The 25,843-nt window shown below is 36.8% G+C and overlaps 1 long non-coding RNA gene across 1 annotated transcript; it reads right to left on the bottom strand.

The window, feature by feature from the left end:
• Positions 1-14,955: 14,955 nt before the first annotated feature.
• Positions 14,956-25,042, bottom strand: LOC103875719. The gene is made up of 3 exons (XR_634629.2): positions 23,941-25,042; positions 15,549-15,589; positions 14,956-15,189 (listed from the first exon to the last, which is right to left on the bottom strand). It is a non-coding gene; the product is annotated as an uncharacterized LOC103875719 (long non-coding RNA).
• Positions 25,043-25,843: the final 801 nt, after the last annotated feature.

The following is a 25,843-nucleotide window of genomic DNA, read 5'->3' on the forward strand; positions in this document are numbered from 1 at the left end:
AGCAATGTGGAACTGTGAGTCCATTAAAGCTTTTTTTTTCTTTGTAAATTACCCATTCTCAGATATGTCTTTATTAGCAGCATGAGAAAGGACTAATACAGTAAATTGGTACCAGTAGAGTGGGGTACTGCTACTAAGATACCTGAAAATGTGGAAGCAATTTTGGAACTGGGTAACAGGCAGAAGTTGGAACTGTTTGGAGGTCTCAGAAGAAGATGGGAAAATGTGGAAGGGTTTGGAGATTCCTAGAGACTAGTTGAATGGTTTTGACAAAAAAGTGCAGGCTAAGCAGGGTGTCAGATGGAGAAGAGGAACTTATTGGTAACTTGAGCAAAGGTGATTCTTGCTATGCTTTAGCAAAGAGATGGATAGCATTTTGCCCCTGCTGTAGAGATCTGTGAGATTTCAAACTCGAGAGAGATGATTTAGGGTATCTGGCAGAAGAAATTTCTGGGCAGCAAAGCATTCAAGAGGTGACTTGGGTGCTCTTAAAAGCATTCAGTTTTATTCATTAACAAATACATGCTTTGAATTGGAACTTGCATTTTAAAGGGAAGCAGAGCGTAAAAGTTCAGAAAATTTGCTGTCTGACAATGCAATTGAAAAGAAAAACCCATTTTCTGAGAAAAACTTCAAGCAGGCTACAGAAATTTGCATAAGTAACAAGAAGTCAAATGTTAATCACCAAGATGATGAGGAAAATGTCTCCAGGGCATGTCAGAGACCTTCACAGTAGCCCCTCCCATCACAGGTCAGAGGCCTAGGAAGAAAAAAATGGTTTTGTGGGCTAGGCCCAGGGCCCCCTTGCTGTATGCAGCCTAGGGACTTGGTGCCTTGGATCTCAGTCACTCCAGCTGTGGCTAAAAGGAGCCAAGGTATAGCTAAGGCCATTGCTTCAGAGGGTGCCAGCCCCACACCTTGGCAGTTTACACATGCTATTGGGCCTGCATGTTCACAGAAGTCAAGAATTGATGTTTGGAAACCTCTGCCTAGATTTCAGATGATGTATGGCGATACCTAGATGTCCAGGCAGAAGTTTGTTGCAGGGGTGGGGCCCTCATGGAGAACCTCTGCTAGGGCAGTGCGGAAGGGAAATTTGGAATGGGAGCCCCCAAAGAGTCCCAACTGGGGTACTGCCTAGTGGAGCTGTGAGAGGAAGGCCACTGTCCTCCAGACCCCAGAATGGTAGATCCACCAACAGCTTGTGAAGGCAGCCAGGAGGGGAGCTATACCCTGCAAAGTTACAGGGGCAGAGCTGCACAAGACCATCGGAACCCACATCTTGCATCAGTGTCACCTGGATGTGAGACCTGAAGTCAAAGGAGATCATTCTGAAGCTTTAACATGTGACTGCCTTCCTGGATTTTAGACTTGCTTGGTGCCTGTACACCCTTTGTTTTGGCCAATTTCTCCGATTCGGAATGGGCATATTTACCCAATGCCTGTGCCCCTATTGTATCTAGAAAGTAACTAACTTGCTTTTGATTTTATAGGTTCATAGGCAGAAGGGATTTGCCTTGTCTCAGATGAGACTTTGGATTGTGGACTTCTGAGTTAATGCTGAAATGAGTTAAGATTTTGGGGGACTGTTGGGAAGGCATGACTAGTTTTGAAATGTGAGGACATGAGACTTGGGAGGGACCAGGGGCAGAATGATATTTTTTGTCTGTGTCCCTACCCATAGCTCATCTTGAATTGCAATTCCCACAATCTCCACATGTTGTAGGAAGGGCCTGGTGGGAGGTAATTGAATCATGGGGGCGGGATTTCCCCCTATGCTTGTCTTGTAATAGTGAATAAGTCTCACAAGATCTGATGGTTTTACAAGGAGCAGTTCCCCTGCACATGCTCTCTTGCCTGCTGCCATGTAAGCTGTCCCTTTGCTCCTTTTTTGCCTTCTGCCATAACTGTGAGGTCTTCCCAGCCACGTGGAACTGTGAGTCCATTAAAGTTTTTTTTCTTTATAAATTACCCAGTATCAAGTATTTCTTCATAGCAGTGTGAAAATGGACTAATTCAACTACGTACTGTATGATTCCAACTATATGACATTCTGGAAAAGGCAAAAACAAAAACAAAAAAACAACTATGGAGAGAATAAAAAGATCAGAGAATATCAGAGGTTAGGAAGAAGGGTGGGAGGAATAGGTGGAGCACAGAAGACTTTTAGGGCAGTGAAACTACTCCGTGTGATACTATGATGGTGGAAACATGGCATTACACCTTTATCAAAACCCATAAAGGTATACCAAGAGTAAATCCTAATGTAAAGTGTGGACTTTGAGTGATAATGATATACAAATGTAGCTTTCATCAGTTGTAACAAACGTACCATTCTGGTGGTGGGTGTTGATAGTTAGGGAGGCTGTGCATGTGTGGGTGTAGGGATTATAGGGAAACTGTATTTTCTTCTCAATGTTGCTGTAAGCCTAAAACTGCTCTAAAATAGTCTTTAAAATGATTATAAATAAAACTAGTCATGATTTAAAGAGAAAGGCTCTGAGGGAAATAGTCCTATCAAAACTTTTTAGTAAAATAAAGAAACTCAGCATTACAGTCATTGCCTTCCCACCCATTCCTGCAGTTTAGATGGCCTCAAAATACCTACCTTTAAAGTCAAGAAAAATTGTGATAAGGGCAAAGGAAACACAGAAATGAAGAAGGCAGGATATGTCTAGGAAAAATGTTTGGGTATAACTATTGCCACAATTAAACTGATGTGAGACAAATAAGATTTTTCTTTTTAATTTTGGGAGGAATTAGGGTGTCAAAATAACCAAATCTTGTTACTGTGAGATTATTGTACCACCAAACAGTCACCAGAAGGAAGAAGTTGCTAAAGCTGTGCAGCCACTAAAAGGAGATATATTCCAAAAAAGGGTTTCAGATATGACCATGGAGGACAAATGACAAGAAAAAATCTCCCCAAGGTTGAGTCAGGAACTGTAAGAACAATATAGATCCCTCTTATTTATCTCAGCTTCCATGACCTAATGTAATGGGCCTCTTCCTCTAATTACCCTAATAATCTCCTGACTGGTATGCTGGCTCCTAACCCAGTCTACTTGTCTTAAATACTTTCTTCACAAAGCTGATTAGTGATCTATCTAAAACATGGACCAGATTACAGAATTCTACTGCCTAAAACTGTTTTTTACAACTTTTAAAAATGTATTAAAATATATGTACATAAAATTCACCATCATAACCATTTTTAAGTGTACAATTCAGTGGTATTAAACCAATATATTCATAATGTGCAATTACCACCACTCATCTCCATAACTCTTTGTATTTTATAAACTGATCCTCCATAGCCATTAAAAAATAACTTCCCATTTCCTATGTACTTAGCCCCTTAAAACCATCATTCTCTTGTCTATGTATAATTTTGACTCTTGCAAGTATTTCATAAAAGTGGAATCATACAGTATTTGTCTTTTTTTGACTGGGTTATTTCACCTAACATAATGTCCCCATGTTTCATCCATGTGGTAGCATATATTTGGAATATCCTTTATTTTTAAGGCTGACTGGTATTTCATTGTATGTGTATACTACATTTCGTGTATCCACTCATCTGTCAATGGACATTGGAATTGCTTCCATATTTTGGCTATTGTGAATAATGCTACTATGAACATGGGTGCATAAATATCTCTTTAAAATCCTATTTTCAATTCTTTTGGACAGATACTCAGAAGTGAAACCTCTGGATCTTATGGCTATTCTATTTTTAATGTTTTGGGGAACTGACATACTCTTTTCTACAGTGGCTGTACTATTTTATGTTCCCCTCAACAGTGTGCAAACATTCTAACTTCTTCACACTTTCACCAACAGTTGTTATTTTCTCCCTCTCTTTCTCTCTTTTTCAATAGTGGTTATCCTAGTGAGTGTTACATGATATTACATTGTTGTTTTGATTTACTTTGATTATTAGTGATGTTCCACATCTTTTCATGTGCTTATTAGCCATTTGTATATCTTCTTTGGAGATATGTCATATTCTTTGTTCATTTATCAATCAGGTTTTTGTTGTTGAATTTTAAGAAGTTTCCATATAGTGTAGATATTAATTGCTCATCCCAATTGATTCATGTATCTGATACTGTTGTTGGATATATGATTTGCAAATACTTTATCTGATCGTACATGCTGCCTCTTTACTCTGTTGATATTGTCTTTTAATGCACAAGATTTTTTTATTTTTATGAAGTCCAGTTTATTTTTTCTTTTGTTGCCTGTGCCTTTGATGAGACATTCAAGAGACCATTGCCAAATTCAATGTAATAAAGCTTTTGCCATTGGTTTTCTTCTAAGACTTTTATATATTGTTAAGTCTTCCAATCCATGAATATGGGGTATGTTTTTATTTATTTGTGTCTTTAATTAATTTCATCAATATTTAGTTTTCATTGCACAAGTCTTTCACCTTCTTGGTTAAGTTAATTCCTAAGTATTTTGTTCTTTTTTATGCTATTGTAAACTGAATTGTTTTTGTAATTTCCTTTAAAGGTAGTTTGTCATTGGTATACAGAAAGGCAACTGATTTTGGGTGTTGATTTTGGATCTTGCTACTTGCCTGAATTCATTTAGTTTCTTTGTGGAATTTTTAGAGTTATCTACATGTAAGATTACATAATTTGTGAATAGAAACAATTTCACTTTTTCTTTTCCAATTTAAATGTCTTTTGTTTAATTGCCTACTTGCTGTGGTTAGAACTCTGAGTAAGTAGGGAAGGTAGGCATCCTTGCTTTGTTCCTATCTTAGAGGAAAAGACTTCCCTCTTTCACCATTGAGTATGATGTTCTCTGTGGGTTTTTGATATATGGGTTTTATTATGTTGAGATGCTTTCCTCTTATTTATGGATTATTGAGTGTTTTTATCATCAAAAGGTATTGAATTTTGTCAAATTTTTTTTTCTGAGTCAATTGGTGTAAGCATGTGTTTTTGTCCTTCATTCTGTTAATGCGATGTATTACATTGATCAATTTTCCTGTGTTGAACCATCTTTGCATTCCAGGAATAAACTGCACTTGATTATGATAAATTATTCTTTTAATATGCTACTAAATACAATTTGCTATTATTTTATTAACAATCTTCACATCCATGTTCATAAGGAACATTGTTCTGTAGTTTTCTTTTTCTTTTTTGGAGTATCTTTAGCTTTGGCATCAGTGTGATAATGACCTCACAGAGTTAGGGAGTTCCTCTTAAATTTTTTTGAAAAATTTGAGAATTAGTATTTGTTTTACTCTTTTATAGAATTCATCAGTGAAGATATCAGGTCCAGAGATTTTCTTCACTGGGAGATTTTTAATTGTTAATTTAATCTTCTTACTAGTCATATTTTCTAGGTCTATTCAGATTTTCTATTCCTTTGTGATTTATTCTTGGTAAGTTTTGTATTTCTAATAATTTGTCTATTTTATGTAGGTTATCTAATTTAATGGAGAACAATTGTTCCCAGTACTGCTTATAATTTTTTTATTTTTGGAGAATCAGTAGTGATACGCTCACTTTCATTTATGACTTTCATATTTTGCATCTTCTCTCTTTTTTCTCGATTCATTTAGCTTAAAGGTTTGTCAGTTTTGTCTATCTTTTCAAAGAACCAAATTTTGTTTTTTTCCTCTATTTTTTTTATCTTACCTATTTTGTTAAATCTGTGCTGTAGTATTTACCATTTTCATCCTTCTAGTAGCTTTAAGTATAGATTGTTTTATTTTCTCTAATTAAGAGGCAAGGTAAAGTTGTTCATTTGTGATCTTTCTTGTTTTTTAATGTAATTGTTTATAGCATAAATTTCCCCCTTATTACTTCTTTCACTGTGTTCCATAAATTTTAGCATGTTGTGTTTTCATTTTTATTCATCTCTAAGTATTTTCTGATTTTCCTGGTGATTTGTTCTTTAATCCATTGGTTGGTTGAGCCTAAACTTTTTTAGTGCTCATCAACTATTCTAGAATTAAATCTAAACTCCTTAAGATGCATATAATGCTCTCTCTTATCTTCTCCCTGTAAAACTATTCAGCTTTTCCTCTAGTCACTCCCTATCTCAAACTTGACATTGAATCAACAGTTCCATTGCATGCTGTTTTGCATTTCATTTTAAAATTTTTATGTATTTGGCCTCCTTCTTATTTGAAATAACCAACTTAATAACTTTTTATGTCTTTGTTCAGGTACCCCTTTATCTCAGAGTCTCTTGTTCTCTTTATTCTCTCCTTCACGTATTAGGTATCCTTTCTTATCTCTATTAATTCTAAAATCTACCTCTATCACTGTACTTAATTCCTAGTTTAGTGATTGTTGGTTGATGTGTCTATCTGCACTCACTAATTTGAGTTTCTAGAGGACAGGGATTATGTTTATGTTCAAATATTTATTAGCTACAGTTATAGAACATGAAACTAGTTTAAGTGCTAGAAATACTTACAAACATGACTCTTCCCTCAAAGAACATATCCTATAGAAGTAAAAAGACAAAAAATGAACAAGAAACAAAAACAATGATGTTACTTTTAGAGATCGATAAAAACTGTGAAGAAAATACAGGCATATCTTGTTTTAGTGCATCTTTTACTGTACTTCTCAAATATATGTTTTTGTTTTCTTTCTTTCTCTCCCTTTTTCTTGCTTGCTTGCTTGCTTCTTTTTTTCAGAGTCTCTGTCACTCAGACTGGAGTGAAGTGGTGCAATCTCAGCTCATTGCAACTTCCACCTCCCAGGCTCAAACGATCCTCTGGCCTCAGTCTCCTGAGTAGTTGGGACTACAGGCGCATTCCACCATGCCCAGTTAATTTTTTTTTTATTATCATTTTTCGTGGAGATGGAGTTTCACCATGTTGCCCAGGCTGGTTTTGAACTCCTGAGCTCAAGCTATGTGCCTCTACCTCCCAGAGTACTGGGATTACAGGTGTGAGCCAGCCACTGTGCCTGGCCATATTGTGTTTTGTTTTCTGTTTTTATTTATTTTATTTATTTTTATTTATTTATTCTTTATTATTATTATTATTATTATTTTGAAATTCAAGGTTTGTGGTGAGCCTGCCTTCAGCAAGTCTATTGGTGCCATTTTTCCAATAGCATGTGCTCACTTTGTGTCTGTGTGTCACATTTCTGTAATTCTTGCAATATTTCAAATTTTTCGTCATTATAGTATCTGTTATAGTGATCTATGATCAGTAATCTTTTGTGTTACTATTGTAATTGTTTTGGGGTGCCACAACTATGCTCATATAAGATAGCAAACTTAATGAATAAATGTTGCCTGTGTTCTGACTGCTTCACTGACTAGCCATCCCCCCATCTTTCTCCCTCTCCTAATCCTCCTTATTCCTTGACAGACACAATATTAAAATTAGGCTAATTAATAACCCTATAGTGTCTTCTAAGTGTTCAAATGAAAGGAGGCAACCACATATCTCTCACTTTAGATCAAAAGCTGGAAAGTTTAAGCTTAGTGAGGAAGGCACATCAAAAGCTGGCATAGGCAGTAAGCTAGGCCCCTTGCATCAAACAGGCAAACTGTCAATCCAAAGAAAAAGTTCTTGAAGGAAATTAAAAGAGATACTTCAATGAATACATGAATGATAAGAAAACAAGCAGCTTTTTTGCTGATATAAAGGAAGTTTTTGATGTCTGTGAAAAAGATCAAACTAGGCCCAACCTACCCTAAACCAAAGCCTAATCCAGAGCAAGCCCCCAACTCTTCAATTTTATGAAGGCTGAGAGAGATGAGAAAGCTGCAGAAGAAAAGTTTGAAGCTAGCAGAGGTTGGTTCATGAGGTTTAAGGAAAAAAGCCATTTCCACAACATAAAAGTACAAGATGAAGCATCAAATCCTGATTTGGAAGATGCAGCAAGTTATCCAAGTGATATACCTAAGGTCACTGATACAGGTAGCTGCACTAAACAACAGACTCAGTGTAGATGAAACAGCCTTCTATTGGAAGAAAATACCATCTAGGACTTTCATAGCTAGAGGGAAGAAGTCAATGCCTGGCTTCAAAAATTTAAAGGAAAAGTCGACTCTTGTTAGGAACTAAAACAGCTGGTGAGTCTAAGTTGAAGCCAATGCTCACTGGCTATTTTGAAAAATCTAGCACTATAAGAGAATCATGCTAAATCTACTCTGCCTGTGCTCTGTAAATATAACAACAAAGTCTTGATGACAGCACATCTGTTTACTGCATTGTTTAATAAATACTTTAAACCAACTGTTGAAAACTACTGCTGGCAAATAAGATTCATTTCAAAATATTACCGCTCGTTGATGATGTACCTAGTCACCCAAGAGGTCTGATGGAAATGTACAAAGAGATAAGTGTTGTTTTCATGTCTGCTAATATAGCATCCATTCTGCAGCCCATGGATCAAGGAGTAATTTTGACTTTCAAGTCTTCTTATTTAAGAAGTGCATTTTGTAAGGCTATAGCTGCCATAGATTGTGATTCCTCTAATGGATCAGGACAAAGTAAATCATAAACCTTTTGGAAAGGATTCACCATTATAGATGCCATTAAGAACATTTATGATTCACAGGAAGAGGTCAAGATGTTAACATTAACAGAAGTTTGAAAAAGTTGATTCCAACACTTGTGGATGACTTTGAGGGGTTCAAGACTTCATTCGAAGAAGTAACTGCAGATGTGGTAGAAATAGCAAGATAACTAGAATTAGAAGTAAAGCCTGGAAGATGTGATTGAATTGCTGAAATCTCATGACAAAATTTTAATGAATGGGTAGTTACTTCTTATGAATGAGCAGAGAGAATGTTTTCTTGAGATGGAATCTACTCTTGGTAAAGATGCTGTGAACATTGTGGAAATGACAACAAAGGATTGAGAAGATTACATAAACTTAGATGATAAAGCAGTGGCAACATTTGAGAGGACTGGATCTAATTTTGAAAGAAGTTCTACTGGAGGTAAAATGTTATCAAACAGTATCACATGCTGCAGAGAAACCTTCCGTGAAAGGAAGAGTCAATTGGTGCAGCAAACTTTGTTGTTGTCTAATTTTGAGCTGAAAACCTCAGCTTTCAGCAACCACCACCCTGATCAGTCAACAGTCGTCAGCATGAAGGCAAGACCCTCCACCAGCAAGAAGTTGATGACTGGGTGAAGGCTCAGATAATTTTTAGCAATTTTTTTTTACAATAAAGCATTTTCAAATTAAGGTATGTACATTGTTTTTAGACAAAATGTTACACACTTCATAGACTGCAGTATAGTGTAATCATAACTTGCATATGCACTGGGAAACCACTGTTTGACTGATGCTCTTATAATACTTTATTGCAGTGGTCTACAACCAAACCCACAATATCTCTGAGGTATGCCCGTAAAACAATATAATGTGATAAATGAACAGAGAGGGGATACTTTAGGTCAGGGAAGGCATTTCTGAGGACAGACATTTGAGCTAGGACTAAAAAGTAGAAGAAGTAACCAGGCTTGTGAAGAGGTGGGTAAAGGTGTTCTAGGCAGAGGTAATGAGCTAGAGCATAAGGAGTAAGAAGAGATTGTTACAGGATGGTTTCAGAGAAGAGCCTTTGAATCTTACTCCATTTGAGGGATTTGGAATCCTGAATATTGAATTGTAAATGACCGATATTCAATTTAAACTGTTACTGCTCTGAAGTAACACTGGAAGGACCAAACACTTTCTTCTCCGTTTTGGAATATTGTATTATCCTTCCTGAAACTTCTTCCTTTCCCCCTTCTGCTCACCCCATGCACAGGGACTTGGGAAGGAAGATGGTACTTTACTGTGTCTTTGAATCTTTGGTCTTTACTCATGTTAATGTCAATGGTTACATGGTTATCTGTCTAGAGAGGGAGGTAACACAGTAGACAAGAGAGGGATACAGTGAAAGAAGATATTGTCGTTGGATAAGCAGTATGCTGGAATGGCCAACGGGATGCCTCATACTCAGTTTTAACTTGAACACATTTCTGCAATGCAAAGCTCCTCTGACACCCAGATTATCAGTAACTCCTGGTCTGCTCACAAGGAGACCTCTTGGAAGTGTTGTCTGTTGATTTACTTGTTGCGTATATGCGTGTCTATTTTTCTATGAAAATCAAGTAAAGGGGCTGGGTTTAGACCTATCTATGCAAGGGCAGAAATAAAACAATGCTACAAGTCTTGAGTAAAAAACAAGAATTCGGTGGAAGCTGGAGGTTACCATGGAACTCGCCATTCCCTGACCAGAATTCCCAGAAACATAGGGAGGTACTTGTGACAAGATGGGAAAGCTGGGAGCTTGAGCTAATTTTATTTTGAGCTTAGGAAACTGAGTGATTCTATCTAATGTCTGAATTATATAACACATTTTTATTTTAACATAAAGCAAAATATTAAGAAATGAAGTTTCCTGCCTGAAATTTGAAGGGCAACTATTGAGTAGTGGATATTTGGGGTGCATCTCAAGGGTCTGAGAGAATGAGAGAATAAGACAAAAAGTGAAAGAAAAGTCTAGGTTGAGGGTCACTAGAAGGAAGAAAAGGAGAGAGAAAGAAGTCATTTCCGTATATTTGCTTCTCCAGGATTCCCTTAGAGAGCCTCCTCCTTCCTTTGTTTCTATGCTGTTCCTTTCCATCTCTCTTTGGCCTTGCAGAGCCTTCACTTATCCCAGGCCTAGAAGAGACTGCCATTGTTTGCTTGTACCTCTTCTTTCTGGGCATACAGCTATATTATATTTCCTGGTATCCTGGCATATAGGTCTGATCTTGGAATTCAGGTTGATGGAATGTTGGCAGAGTGTTATAAACAATTTCTGAGCCTGGTCATAAGTGATTTTCTCTCTTTTTCAACTTCGTGACAAGAAAAGAAGGTTGAGGAGAGACCTTCCTAGAGAACTTCTGGCCAGGAACATCTGTGTTAGACTTTATGATAAGTTTTTCTGTTCAATCACTGATAGCTTATTTTTGTTTTTACAGTAGCTATCCCTATTCTGAGCTAATACTGACGCTCTGTCCTACTTTCAAATTGTTACCTCAAGCTCCCTCTCTATTTTCCATCTGGCCAAAATATCTTCCCATGTGTGTGTCTTCCATATGGCTCATGGGATATTTGGTGGGGACGTGGAGTTGGGGGGTGGTGTCTTTCTCTCTCACTTGATAAATTTGGGCTCCATGTTGCTACTACTGCTATAACCATTACCCTTTAATTATGTGCAAAGATTGTACTGTTTTCATTAGAGGGGTGGAAGAAAATTTGGAAGATTTGATTTTAAGGTAATTGAGGACAGGGATTACATATCTTTCCAGATTTATATTTTTTAAATTAAATAAAAGTTAAAAAAATTAAAAGATATGATTTGACAGGCTTAATGCGATTAAAGCAATCACTTGATTGGCCTCCAAGGTACTGATTTTAAAAAAAACTTAAATTGAATCATTGAAAAAAGGCTAATACATTTTTATCCTATTATGAGCACATTATTAAAATGAACTTTTACTTTCCAAGGTCAAAACTACCCACTTTGTGTAAAGGTCTTGATGTCAGCATTTCCCACCAAGGCCAGATATGTTGCCTTAAAGAACTTATCTACTGTCTCTTGTACTAGGCAGTGGGGGATGCTTATGACATATTTTAGGTTCTGTAGCCACTTTTCAGGGCATCTGTATACGCAAGATTCATTTTAAATCTTTTAGCACATTTTCCTCATACGGATGTTACTGTTACAGTCCCTTGTGAGAACATGTGTTGGTTATGTTAGAATAAGACATAAAGTAACAAATTGACTTCCTTTCAAACCCTTTAGAAAATTTTAACCCTCAGGAATAGATTCCTAATTAGGTGAATGGAAATTGAGATCTGACTAAATCTCAGGGAGTAAGTGAAAATAGTCCAGGGGCAGTTTTCTCACAGAGGTCTCCCTCTGGAGACTCCTCCTGGGGGGCTGTCAGGAAGTCCCTGTACTCCTTTCACTGTCCTTCCAGTTACCTGCCACCATGTGGTGGCTGCACATAGGTCAAGGAGTCCTAGATGAAAAATGAAGGGAGATGGGCAACAGTCCGCTGTACTGGAAGAAGAGTACAGAAACAAATGTACAAGAATTGGCTATTTATAAGAGGAAGAGATTTATAGAGGGAGATAGACTCTGCAGCTATTGCAGGCAAGGGTAAAAAATTAGCTCATTCAAAATAAATTTTCCTTTTTTAGACCCCAAAGATAACAATCAGGTTTTCTTTCTCCTCTTGCTTTTCCCTCTGTCAACTGCACTCTCTTTGACCTGCTCCTGTCATGCTTCCATGTGCATAATATACCTCTTTATATATAATTTCTCATGTGTTATCTTATTTTGTCCTTACAATAGTCATGTGAAGTAGGTGAAACAGGATTGATCTCATCAGTTTATAAATAAGGAAGCTAAGGCTTTATGGTATATTTTGAATGTCTTACAACTAGTAAGTCTCAAGCGTGGGTCATTTGTTTCTAAATCTCATGTCTGATTCATAAGATATGTTGTTCACGAGCTTCCAAGTCTCTTCATGATCTGCCTCTTCTTTCCTTCTCAAGTCTTGTATCTTCTCACTTTCTCATTTTACAATCTGTTATTCAGTCATAGTGAATATCTTAGTTTCTCAATTTTGCTGCAGCCGTTCTCACTTCTGAGTATTTGCTCGTGCCCTCTGCTTTTGCCTTTAAAACTCTGTCCACCATTTCGTCTGCTTCCCTCTTAGTCAACCTTCACATTTTACCACGTGCGTCATCACTTCCAGGGAACCTCTACTGACCAGTGCTCTGGCTTCCTTTCTGGGTTACCTGCCCTCTTTAGTACCCTCATGGTGTCTTGCTTACCCTGTATATTTGGATTTGTGGTGATTAATGTGTCATAATTATGCCCCCTATTGGTTTGTAAACCACCTGAGAACAGTAGATCACCTCTGTGTTCACAGTATCTGGCTCAGAGTGGGTGCTCCATATTTATTCTTTTACTGAAAGGATAAATGAATGAATGAATATTCCTTGTTGAAACGTACCCTTTTTTTCCCCAACCAGTTTCCAAGTATCCCTTATTATTTTCTTAAATGATTTAGCAAAATAAGAATAACAGTTCATTTGATTTAAGGGCGTGTCCTATATTTATAAAGTGTCTCTAGTCACGGTGTCCTTCTGAGAGCAGCGTGGGCTGGCTGTCACTTTCTGTAAGGAAATAGAATAAAAAATAAAACAAATCCCGTTTTGTTGCTTTTCTGATTCCACTTTTTTTCCACCACCTACTTTTCAGCTCTATTTTTAGCCCATCCATCAAGATTTTCAAAAATTCTCTGTGAACCGTTTGTTACCTATGCAGAACTAACTCACAGGTCAAAATAACAATAAAAATGAAAATTATAGATGTTTCTCATTATGCAGAAAATAATATTTTAATTCTTGGTCTAAACATTTTGCAATCTTAGACCTTGCTAAATTTCCCTGAGATTTTTCCATTCATAAATTTGGTAATGCCTTCTTGCAATTTTTTTTTTGTTCAGTTTTTCAGTCCTGATATGCAACTTTGAGAGGTTGGGCATACTTTGGTAGGAACTGTGTAATCCAAAAGAATAAAAGCCTCTTAAAGGGTACCTACCTTGAATTATGTCCAAGTTTTCTGCAAATGAGCTATATAAAATTTTGCCATATGTTCCTCTTTATATTGATAATTCTGAATAGAGAAAGATGTTTATAAACAATGTAGGTATACTCACCGATTGAGGAGTCATTAGTTTTCTGAATATTCAGATAACTCAATATCTGGCATTGTTTAGTTTACCTAAACAAGTGACATTTGGTTAAAACAAACCTATAAGGCTTATGCTATGGGGCTATTAAAAAAAATTTTTTTTTTTTGGTGTGGAAAAGGTCTGTGGAGCAGCTGGCCACCAGCTGGAGCCTCATGCTGTTTTATTGAAGTGGAATTGGGACTTTACAAGCTTAATTATAACAAGACTTCACCTGCCTCACAGAATTGGTTACAGCCCCCATTCTCCCAAGGCACCCCCTCTCCTGCCTTCCTTTAAAAAAATTGTTGGTTGCTTTAAGGCTTGTTTTAAATATTTGCACCCAGACCATATATGATCTGAAAGCTTTATAGTGATACTTTTGATTTCATTACAATGACACAAAAGTATAAATGAAATCTAGCTTCTTTTGTATAGGTAAGTTCAGGAATAAGGGTGGAGGAACTTGGAGATAATGGTGAGTAACATATTTAGGTTCACAGAAGGTTATCTATAAATTTGATCTAAGTGATAGATCTGGCTAGGTCTTTTGTTTCAATTAGTTGGTGAGGGAACCATGTGTTCATATCATTAGTCCTTGTATCCTAAGGGTTTACCTGTCTTTCACTTTATGCTTCTCTTAAGCATATTATATAATGTGAGCCTCCCATTTGATTGTAAACACTTCTAGGTACTTCCCAATATAGCTGGTATAGTTTTCAGCACAAAACTGACACTTAGGAAATATTGACAGCTTGATTTATTAGAAAAGGTCTATATGAATTTGCGATTGCTGATCACATATTTGAAATCTGAGTTATAAATCCTTGCATTTTCTTTTAGCATGAACTACTAAAGGATGACTAACTGCTATTTCCTTTGTGCTGTTTTTGGTGCATGAATAAATGGCTGCTAACTCCTTTAGGATGATGACTTAGGGGAGAGTTTAGAGAGAGATTTAAAGTCACCTTTCAAATATGAAGAGAAAAAAGTAATGAGAATCTCTGGTTGGTGACAGTAGTAATAACACAATGTGAAAACATTGGTATAAAGTAATAATCCCTTGTTGCTTTTTGTGTTAAAAGATTTCTAGATCCTGTGTAGCCTGGAAAGGTACAAGGCTACATGAACAAATTACATGTTAGTATGAAATAAGCAGCTTGACTCTTTTGGGCTCATGTTTGTAGCTTTCTTGTCATCAATAAGATAATTACATTTTTATTTGCCTGTAACACTTGGGATTAGAGATATTTATTGGTCTCGGAAAAAGAGTTGGGAACAATTGGTTCAGTCCAACAATATTGCAGTAGATAGGGTTTTCTAAACTGAAAATGGTGGATGAAAGAATTATCTGTGGTATTTACTAGGCACCCTTTGAAAAGGAATTCAGCTGATGCACAATATTCAATGAAGGACAATAAAATGTCATATTGCTTGGGACAGCCTCATGAAGGAACATGGTCCTGCAATAGAAGAAAAGAAACTTTGTTTCTTATTAATGTTATGTGTACTATATTACATTTAATCTGTTGTTTTAAATATCTGAATGATTAAATCCAATTTTTCTGAAGACAAAGTTTCAGATACAAACATACACTCTTCTTTGTAGCATTCTTTGACTTTTCTTCCTACCCACCCCCATCTTCCCACTCCAGTAAGATTATCGTCTCCTCCATCTCTGCTAACATCTCTGCTAACAGTGCATTCCTCCTCTCTTACAGCACTTTTCCAATTGCACTGTAATTATTTGTTTACATGTCTGTCTCTCTCACCAGACTGTGAGCTGAGACAGCGTTTCACTTAATTCACTTGGTATACTCACACCCTGGCAGTGCCTGGCACATGATAGGCATACAACAAACGCTGAAAGAAGAAAAAGGAGAAGAGATTAATGAATGAATGTAAATTATTGTCATCTCTGATTTATTTAGCAGTCATATCATAGCATGCAAAAAAGAAACACCCATCTTATTACTTCTTCAGTGTCATGAAGCCTTTTCTGGAACACTTCAGCTTGCTTAACAGTCTACTCAACTCATACTGCATAATTCCATGACAGTTATCACAGCACTGTAATTAGAGCATAAGCACTATCAACTTATTGTAAATCATACTGAGTTCAAATCTTGGAATCTACAGGTGTAGTTTTATGTTTCAATTGTAATTCACTCATTTTATAAAAAGAGAGGATGTCTAGTTTGATGTATAAAACTTGATAACTAATGGTTACAATTTTATCATTCACTTATATTTACAAATAGTTTTAATTATAATTTATTCTTAGGAAAAGAAGGAAAGCATTTGTTAAGCTGAGTCATTGAGGTGATCAGGCAAGCTTGTTGCTAAATGGCACACTGTTCAAAAACCAAGATTATCATTCACTGTTGTTGAGTAAGTAGGAGGGTAGCTGAACAGCCTGCTGGGTGTTAAATTCATCTTTTGAACAAATGTTTTGGTTTCATTAAAAATGAAAATGCATTCCACCCCAGTTTTCCTGTTATCATGTAAACTTTTGTGTATTTAAGAAAAATGTAATTGTTCTATTTCATTCATTTATACTAGTGTCATTAAAAAGATATTTGGTAATGGATAAGAAGGGCCTCTTTGTTGACTTTACTCTTTATTATTTTAAACCCCTAAAATATTTTTTTTTGTTCTAACATTCAACAAACTTAGCCAGTGAGATGGTCTGACAATAGAAAAATTGTCTCTAGTACCTATTTTAGCTTAATAAATGGAAAAGAAATCATTCACTATCCTTAGTAAATGATTTCTATGTAATAGGTTATATTATTGTCTTTATAAACAAATATATTTAAAATTAAACAACACCTAAAATTGCAACCTGAACACTTACAGAACCTTAAGAACAGGAAGCCTAATTTCTTATTCATGGTTAGATTATTACGTTTTTGCAGACTACTTGGAAGAAACCAGAAACTCAATAAATATAGAATATGGATTAATCGATAAATGTATTGACAAATGTAATGGGATAATATAATTTTTTTGTTTTGTGATTAGGTTGGAAGAAAGAAATGCAAAGGTCATTTTCATATTTGAGGCATGTAAGTAAGGAATTTCAGCTATTGTGGGAGATCCACAGAGGGAGAAACAGTGACTTGTATGGAATGCATATTTTGTCCCAATGTAGTAAAAATAGGATGGTTGTTCTTACTGGGAGAGAACAAAGCAAAGATTCAATTAAAATGGCAAGAGTTTCCGATCAGCCAGTACTGAGTTTAGAGAAAGGTGGCATGGGAAGATGAGAAGTGCTCACCCTTTTCCTTGTCCCAGTGTTCCTAAGCTGACCAACACAACTGTGGTCTCCGGGGAAGGGGCAACAGCTAAACTATTTGGAAAAACAGTTTTTGTATTCCTGGATCATCAGCATTTATTTTTCTTTTGGACTAGAATTAGTAAACTTTGTAGAACTATTGTCTGGGAGAAAATTTGTTCTACTTACTGTACTCTCACTCTGGACCAGGGGTGTCAAACAGGTGGTGCCTGCTCCACAGTGACTCACCAAATCAGCCAAGAGAGTGTGAAACAACTAATATTGTCATTTATTTTAATTTTTCTCTAAAAGTCAGGAAATAAATTGAGCTTTACTCAGTTTTTTTAAGGTACATTGTTAAGTATAACATACATACAGAAAAGTTTACAAATGAAAGATATACAGTTAGATTAATTTTCTCAACGTGAACACACATACATTGCTAACCCAGATCAAGAGAGAGGTATTATCAACACCACAGAAGACCCTCCTCCCTCATATCGTCTTCCCATGATTACCCCTCAAGAGAAATCACTATTTTGACTTCTAATACCATACGCTAGTTTTGTCTTTTTGTGAATTTTTACATAAATAGAATCTTTTGTGTGTATGATAGTGTATATGGCATTTTTCTGCTCATCAGTATGTTAGTGAATTTATCTCTATTGTCACATATTGTTGTAGTTCATTCATTTTTAATGTTGCATATTACTCTAATGTGTGGCTGTACCATAAGTGTGTTCATTCTGCTATTGATGAGCATTTAAATTGTCTTGGTGTTGCCAATTTTTGGCTCTCACAAATAGTGCCTCTATGAAAGTATTGTTATCAACATTTCTGTTGGATGAATCTGTAGGAGTGGAATTACTGAGTTATAAAGTATGCATGTATCAGGCTTTAGTCGGTAGTGGCAAATAGTTTTCCAAAGTGATTGTACCAATTTATACTCCCAAAGCCATTATATGAAAGTTCTAGTGGCTCCACATCCTCACCAACACATGATATAGTCAACTTTTTTATTATAATTCTTTTATGTGTGTAGTGATATTGCATTGTAGTTTTAATTTCTACTTTTCTCATGACTAATGATTTCTGCAATTTTTAAAAGATGTTTCATGGCCATCTAAACATTCTTTTTTTTTGCTTAAGTATTTTGCTTGTTTTCTTGATTAGGTTGTTGTTCTCTCTCCTTATTGATCTGAAAGAATTATTTGTACCAGTCTGCTATAGTTTGTGTGTTTATATCTTCTAAATCTCATGTTGAAATTTGATCCACAATGTTGGAGGTGAGGAATAGTGGGAAGTTTTTGAGTCATGGGAACAGATCCCTCATGAATAGATTAATGCGTTCTCTCAGAAGTGAGTTCTCATTCTTTTAAGTTCCTGTGAGCGTTAGTTGTTAGAAAGAGCCTGACACTGGCCCCGTCTCTCTTGCTTCCTGAAGCCCTTACCAGCAGCTAAGCAGATGCTGGTGCTACGCTTCTTGTAAAAGCTGCAGAACCAAGAGCCAAATAAACTCCTTTTCTTTATGAATTACCCAGCCCCAGGTATTCGTTTATAGCAACACAAAATGGACTAAGACACAGGTTTTGCTGATATATGTATTTAAAAATATCTTCTCCCTTTCTGTGGCTTGTCTTTTCACTTTCCTAATGATAAAACACTACTAATTTGCCATATGGAATGACATTGGCATCCTCACCACCTATGCATGTCAATCACCACATCCTAAAAGTGTGTGGTGGGAAACCGGGAGCTGGATGATGTGCTTAACTGTGGTGTAATCATTTGAATTTTTGTTTTCAAGATATTGCTGTGAGTTATAGTTTTATATATGCATGATTAAATGGACAGAATTATTTATTACCCAGATTTTACTAGTCTTCACAAAATGGGCAAGTGACTGCAAAATATTTTTGCAAAGTAAACCTAAGTTTAAGGCAATCTTAATAGAACAGGCACTTGAATACTGTAAGAAAATGGTTGCCCTGATAGCTCTTTTCCAAATAAGAGCTATTCCTCAGTTAATTAAAGAAAATGACAGCCTAATATCTGACAAGTTAGTAAAAAAATGTTTCAGAAAAGCTATTTAAATTTAAGATTTATGTCTATTTTAGTGAACAATGAACCTTGTCCTAACATATTTTTCTTTGATGTATTAGTTAAAGCATAAAGTAACCATGATTAGTACAATATTAAATATGTTTATTTCATCTTTATCTCATTCTTTAAAATTTTCTAGTTTTTGTACATGAAACATATAATTTATAAATAATCTACATCTATTGAAGCCATAACCAAAATAGTTTAATGCACTTCTCTAGAAAATTTAAAACTATGAATGTACCACTAAATAGAAACATTACCATGCAACACAAAGCTTCAGACAACTTTTGAAATGGAAATTTACGAAGTACCTTTTCCACTTTAGTTAACGTCTGGCTATTTGAAAAGCATCACAGCGCATCTCACAGTGCATGTGTGGGAGTGGAGATGCCTGGAACAGAATTCCGATAGGACTGTAAGTGAGAATTCATTGTTCTGAACTCTCTATTGTTCCATAAAACCTGTCTTAAAATATGCTCATGTTCTTGGGTAAGGACTGATTTCTGAGAATGGAATATGCCTCCTGAGAATGGTAGATCTCACATTGCAATGTGGGATTTCTGGGTCCCTGGGAGTATTTAACCATGTCTTTAACTGTGGCAGCAAATCAACCAGTGGAAGCAGTTGCGCCAGGTGGCAGGTGGAACATCTTGGGAAGAAGCCAGCTTCTCGAAAACCACGTTGCAAAGGCTTAATTAGGCTTAGGCAGTCAGATAAGCATTACTTTTCTATGAAACAGTCTAAACACAAATACAAAAATAAATAGTGTAGACAGAAAAAGATAATGAATATAATTTTTCTTTTGCTCATATTCTAGAGATTTTGTAAGTTTTGATGGAACTAAGTGGGCAAAAGTATTGTTTGTGGGTATGTTACACGCATCTCTGTTCATCCGATGGAGGAAAATAGCCTAAAAAATCACTGAGTGCATGCTGTGGATAGTTGGCAGGCTTGAGGGAAGCCACCTTGGGTGGATGGGTCTTAAGGGTCTCCAGGGGAGGAGTTTCCAGATTGTGTCAACAACCCCTTGCAGTCATTGCTGGCTCAATACCGGGTGGACACTTTTCCTTCAGCTGAGCCTCACGTCACTTGGCATGATATGGCCTCCTCTCCCCAACATCCCAAATGCTGTGACTACTTTGGAGGAAAATGGTGGAGAAATGCAAAACATTATTTTTGGAACAAAATCTCTGCAGTCCCAAAGCTTTTGCAAAGCACTGTCTATAGGGGACATATCTGCCACATCTGTTTTTGTGTGTGGGAGGCACACTGTATTTATCATTTGAGATGAGTCACCTCATAAAGGAGCATAGTTGACTTCAGCTTTTGTGTTGAAAGGGCTCTCTGGTAGAATGAGCTGTAGTATTTAAGCTTTAAGTGGTACATATCTAGGCCTCCTGGTAGCACCCTGCCAAGAGCAACAATAGCTACAGAGGGATAAAATCTCCTTCTTTCCATTTCCTTTCTGTCTGACTTTTTAATGATGTTACTGGTGTGGCAGAGGCAGTGAGGATCCTCAAGGGTGCTGCCGTGAGAGACCAAGCCATCGTCCCACACCTGTTCTGGAATGAGAGCAGCTGAATTTGGAAAGGCCAGGAGACACAAAAACAAAGGATAAAAAGAACCAGAAATGTTACAAAAAACAGCAGTGAAATATCTCTAACCAATCATTACAGATCCACAGCAGTGGATACCAGCGATTCTGAAGGATGCCTCTCAGACGGGGTCCCCAGCATGTATCCCTTAGGATGTATCATCTGTTCCCTAAAGATTTATCTTTAGTTTCCCAGATTCTAAACACAAACAGTGACTTTAACAGTCTCTGCAGTTCTATCTTGGGCTCTCAAAAGTTACTTTGTATTATATATGATTCATTGGTGGAAAGAATATTATTTTCTTTCCCTCTAAAATGTTTTTAAGGTATTTCAGTAGCTATTGATAAATTTTAACCTGGAGGTCAGCATGTCTTTCAAAAGAAAATATGGAAGTTCATATAGACTGGCTTTCTCTTCTACAGGGAATTTGTTAGATTTATTTTCTATATCTCTATACCTGGTAAGAATCCCCACGTAGGCCAACGTAGTTCTATGCGACATAAGTCACAGATAAAACAGTCCTGAATCTGTGGGTAAAATAGAGCCATAATATTGTCCCACATAACTCACTCTTTTACTTCCAGCTCCTACCTTCACATTCTGTTCAAAAAGAGAAAGAGAGATAATCCAAGTGATAATCAGGTCTACTTCCCTTTACAGAGAGTTGCAGAGTCAGTGTACAGACACAGGGTTTAGCTGACACCTCCTGCAGTGCTTTTGCTGTTAAAATTGAGTGTTAAGGAGGTCTGGGTCATAAGTTCAGTCCCCACTGATGTCCCGTTATCTTTAATAACGTGGAGATAAGCTTTTCCATATGGCCTATTTTGAGTTAGCTTTATGATGAAATAAATTGCATGCTTCTGTTTAGATGGTTTGACACAGTAATGATCTCTCCTTCTATTTCTTCCCAAAATATGTATAGACAACATTGTATTCATCCTTGTTTTTTACATTCTCTCCTTACTCTTTCATTTGGGTTTAAGTAATAAAGTTCCTCTTAAAATGTAAACATAATTTGGAAGTTATCAAGTATTAATGGACCATCAATGTTCAAACTTGTCTACAGGATTTTCCCCCATTATGCAGAAATGTGAGGAAATGGAATTCTAGAGATGCAAGTTGTGATAAAGGAAAAAGGCCAAGATGAAAGAAATACAGCACAGTTTCTAAAGAAAGAAACTGTGGTTACCTTATGTGGCCCAGAGAAGCAAGCTGGACCTTGGTATCTGATGGCAGGAAGGTACCAATAACAAAAGAAAGAAGAAGCACAGAAGAGTCCCCAGGAGAAAGAGGTCTGCTTCTCAATTTTGCTCACTCTGCCTTTCTGTTATTCTTGTAAAAGGGTGGCATTGGTTGTAAGGGGGGCCTGCGAAGAGATTACGGATGGCTAAAAGACCCCACGAGTAGAAAAATACTGAAAAGTGTCATAGCGTAGGTGAAGAAACTCAAGTGAAATTATTCAGAGCAGATCACAAATATTTCAGACCACATAATGCACTCAGCATTGTTCCTAGAGCATCATAAACACTCAATGTAAGTTTTACTTCTCCTTCCTCTCCTTTTCCCCCTCTCTCTTCTGCCCCTTCCTCCTTCTTTTTCTTTCCTTTCTTCTTCCTGTTCTTCTCCTTTTCCTTCTTACTGCTGTTGTTGTTACTTATTTTCATTATTTCTCCTTCCTTTACTTTTCCCATCCTGACAATAGAGATCCTACCCAACCATTCATGTAACTTCATTAGTATGTGAGTTCTACTTCCTTCATTAAGCTTTCTCTGGCTAATCCTAACCTGCATTGACCTCCTATTTGGGGATTAATATCTAGTTGCACACTGTCTTAAATTGTTCCTTGTTACTCCAATTATTATTTAATCTTGTCAGATGAATAAAGTGACAAATACTTGACAGCTGAAACCATAGCCTTGTTTCTCCGTATTCACCACAGTAATTAGAACAACGTTCAATATATATAGTAGGTCCTAAATAAATCTTTATCGACTAAATCATAGGTATTTAATAATTACTGGTTGTTTCACTGTCTTCCATTTGTATGATCAGAAAGGCACATATATGTTACTGTATTCTGAAGAAAAGGAAAAAAAAGATTTGTTAATGTTCACAATTTACTTGGAACACCATTATTTCTATCCTGCCCTGTTAAAATTGTTGTTCTGGCCAAAACAAATGGAAACAAATGAATAAAGAAAAGTCTCCAAAAGAAAAAAGACAATAATAAAAAAAGCCAAAAAAAAAAAAAAAACCACAAAAAGTGCAAACACTTGTGAAATGAATTAAAATAAAAACGATGTATGAATTTAACACAGATAATTAGAGCATAGATTACAGCTGGGAAAGAATTCCTCAGTTAAGGTTATGTTTATTATCCTGGAATTAAAGCAAATATTTGAAATAAGTCAATAATGGATACAGCAGCATCTGATTTTTTTCCACATAACCCATTTTAGATCAAGAGTGCTTTGTGGCGAGAACATGAAATCAGTTGAGACCAGCTGACCTTTGCAAAGAATTGTGGCTGCTTAACTTCATAGTTCACTTCATATTGTATTTGAAACATGAAAGAAAAATCTTCCAGTCCCCATCTGCTGAATTAGTCCCCTCTTTTCCTTCAAAGTCCAAACAGAAAACCACCTCCACCACTAAGCCTTCAAATGGAAGAGGCATGTTCACACCATGTTCTGTTGTGTTAGAACAGTGAAACAACCAGTTTAACTCTTCTGATTAATTTAGGCAAACAAGAGAACAATTCAGTTAAATATGATTACATATGCAGCAGGACCTAGTTTTAAAATTTTTTTCTCTATTTTCATAGTTTATCAAATTAGCTTGGAATTAAGCATACAGTAAAGAGTGATTTTTTTTTCATGTTTAATTTTTCTAGTTAGGGATATAAACTCCACACAGTATCTTCTAAGATTACAACCTATTTGGCCAGATTTTAAAAATCATTCAGTTCTCTTTGGAGAAAATTAGAACTTTTTCTAAATACTTGATAGTAGAATGCCTTCAAGCACTATTATTACCATAACTCTTGTTCAAATTCAGTAGTGCAGACCTGCACAAAGCTGAAAAAAGTACTGGCAAGAGAGCCATTTCTTTCTCCACCAGGTCCTGTTCCTCAGCACTTCACAGGCAGGCCATAGCTGGACAAATATCAATACCAGTCTCCTCTAAATACTGGACTAAATGAGATAGTTTATGGAAATTCTGCCACAAAGACATACCCCTGGCATGGTGGAGTTGGGCTTGGCGTTGTGCAGTATGCTTTCATGTCTACATCTGTGTCTATTTCTCTGCATCTGTGAACTTGAATTGTTCTCCCTTTAACAATTCTGTTCCATTGTTCCATAATTCTGTTCCACAATTCTGTTCCACAATTCTGTTCCACTGTTCCATAAATAGAGAGGAGTTCTACCTCCTCTCTCTGTAAGACAGCATTATCATCTTTTAAAAAAATGTTTTCTCATGAATGCAAACACTGCTCTCCCACAAAGAAGCTAAACATTCATTATCCTTTCCTATAGACATCTCACCTCCCATTGACCCTGATTAAGTGGGGTTCCAGTGAGAACTGGCTTATCTTTGTACACTATTTCTTGATCAGTGAACTAGCTGTGTGAGCAAGTATGGTGTACACCAAAAAGACAGACTTTTTTTTTTTATTATTTTACTTCATTTTATGTTCACATGTTAATAGGTGGGGTGAAGAGACCTTGCCTTCTGAAGCACCTCCCATTTTCATCACTTTAAGGCCATTGCCTCTCTCTATGTGACCTTAAAACATCACAGCTATTGTCTACCACACCCTGGAATTCATTTCAGCTTACATAAAGGGCTTGGCAAAAAACCTTTCTTTCCATTGTGTTTCTTACAATCTTCCTCAGTAACTTCAAGGCTTACACTTTTGACCCTGAAGATTCCTTGAACTGGTTCCTTTCCACTCCTGACCCCAAGGACCTACAGTTCATTGCTTCCCAAGCCAGGCAGCCTGAACTTTGTCTTCATAAGTCAATACTTGTTCTGAGATCTTTAACTCTGTGTTTCCCTACCTCTATCACAAGTTTTTACTTGTACCCTTCCCCATTTAACCCAACATTTATCCACTGTCCTCTTCAGCACCTTCCCATCCTCAAATGGTGACTTGTCTCTCCTTTCTGACCTGGCCTTTTACTGTTAGCCTCTCTGATCCTTTTCCCTCACCAAATGTCAACCCTAGGTAACCTCCACCAATGGCTTTCCCTGTTTTTGTTCATTTGTTTGTCTTTTGAGATGGAGTCTCGCTCTGTTGCCCAGGCTGGAGTGGGAGTGCAGTGGAGCTATCTTGGCTCACTGCAACCTCTGCCTCCCAGGTTCAAGCAATCCTCCTGCCTTAGCCTCCTGAGTAGCTGGGATTACAGGTGTGCACCACCACACCTGGCTAATTTTTGTATTCTTAGTAGAGATGAGGTTTCACCATATTGGTCAGGCTGGTCTTGAACTCCTAAGCCTCAGGTTATCCACCCACCTCGGCCTCCCAAAGTGTTGGGATTACAAGCATGAGCCACATCACCCGGCCTTGCCTAACTATTGATGACACTCTACTTGTTGCCTAAGTATGACACTCTACTTTTAGTCTAAGTGAACCCGTTCACTTGCTTTTGACTCCCACTAACTATATCCTGTCAATTTGTATTGTAGGTCTACAGTCTGGTATCTACTTTGGCCTTCGGATTCATATATTTCACCACCTCCTAGTTAAATCCATTTGGATGTCTGCTTCATCATGTTCAAAGACAGCATGTTCAAAGTGGATCTAAATTTTTTTCTCTCTCCAAACCCACTCTTCCTTCTCATGTTTCCTATGTTAATTAATTGCAACATTATTCATTTACTCACTGGAGCCAGAAATGTGTAGTCATCCTAAACCACTTCCTCTCCCTCATCCCCCACATACAATCAACTAGCCAATCCTACCAATTTAATCTCATAATTATTTCTCGATTTCTTCCTTTACTCTTTTGGTTCTGTTCATCATAACTGTGTACCTGGAATATTTCACTAACCAAACCCCTGCTCTTCCTGATTGCCAGTTGGCTTCTTAGAATGGCATTGCCCTTCTGCATCCTGGGTGCTGCATCTGAAACACAA

This window comes from Papio anubis, chromosome 9 (genome assembly GCF_008728515.1).
Source record: "Papio anubis isolate 15944 chromosome 9, Panubis1.0, whole genome shotgun sequence".
In the NCBI taxonomy this organism is placed as follows: Eukaryota; Metazoa; Chordata; class Mammalia; order Primates; family Cercopithecidae; genus Papio; species Papio anubis.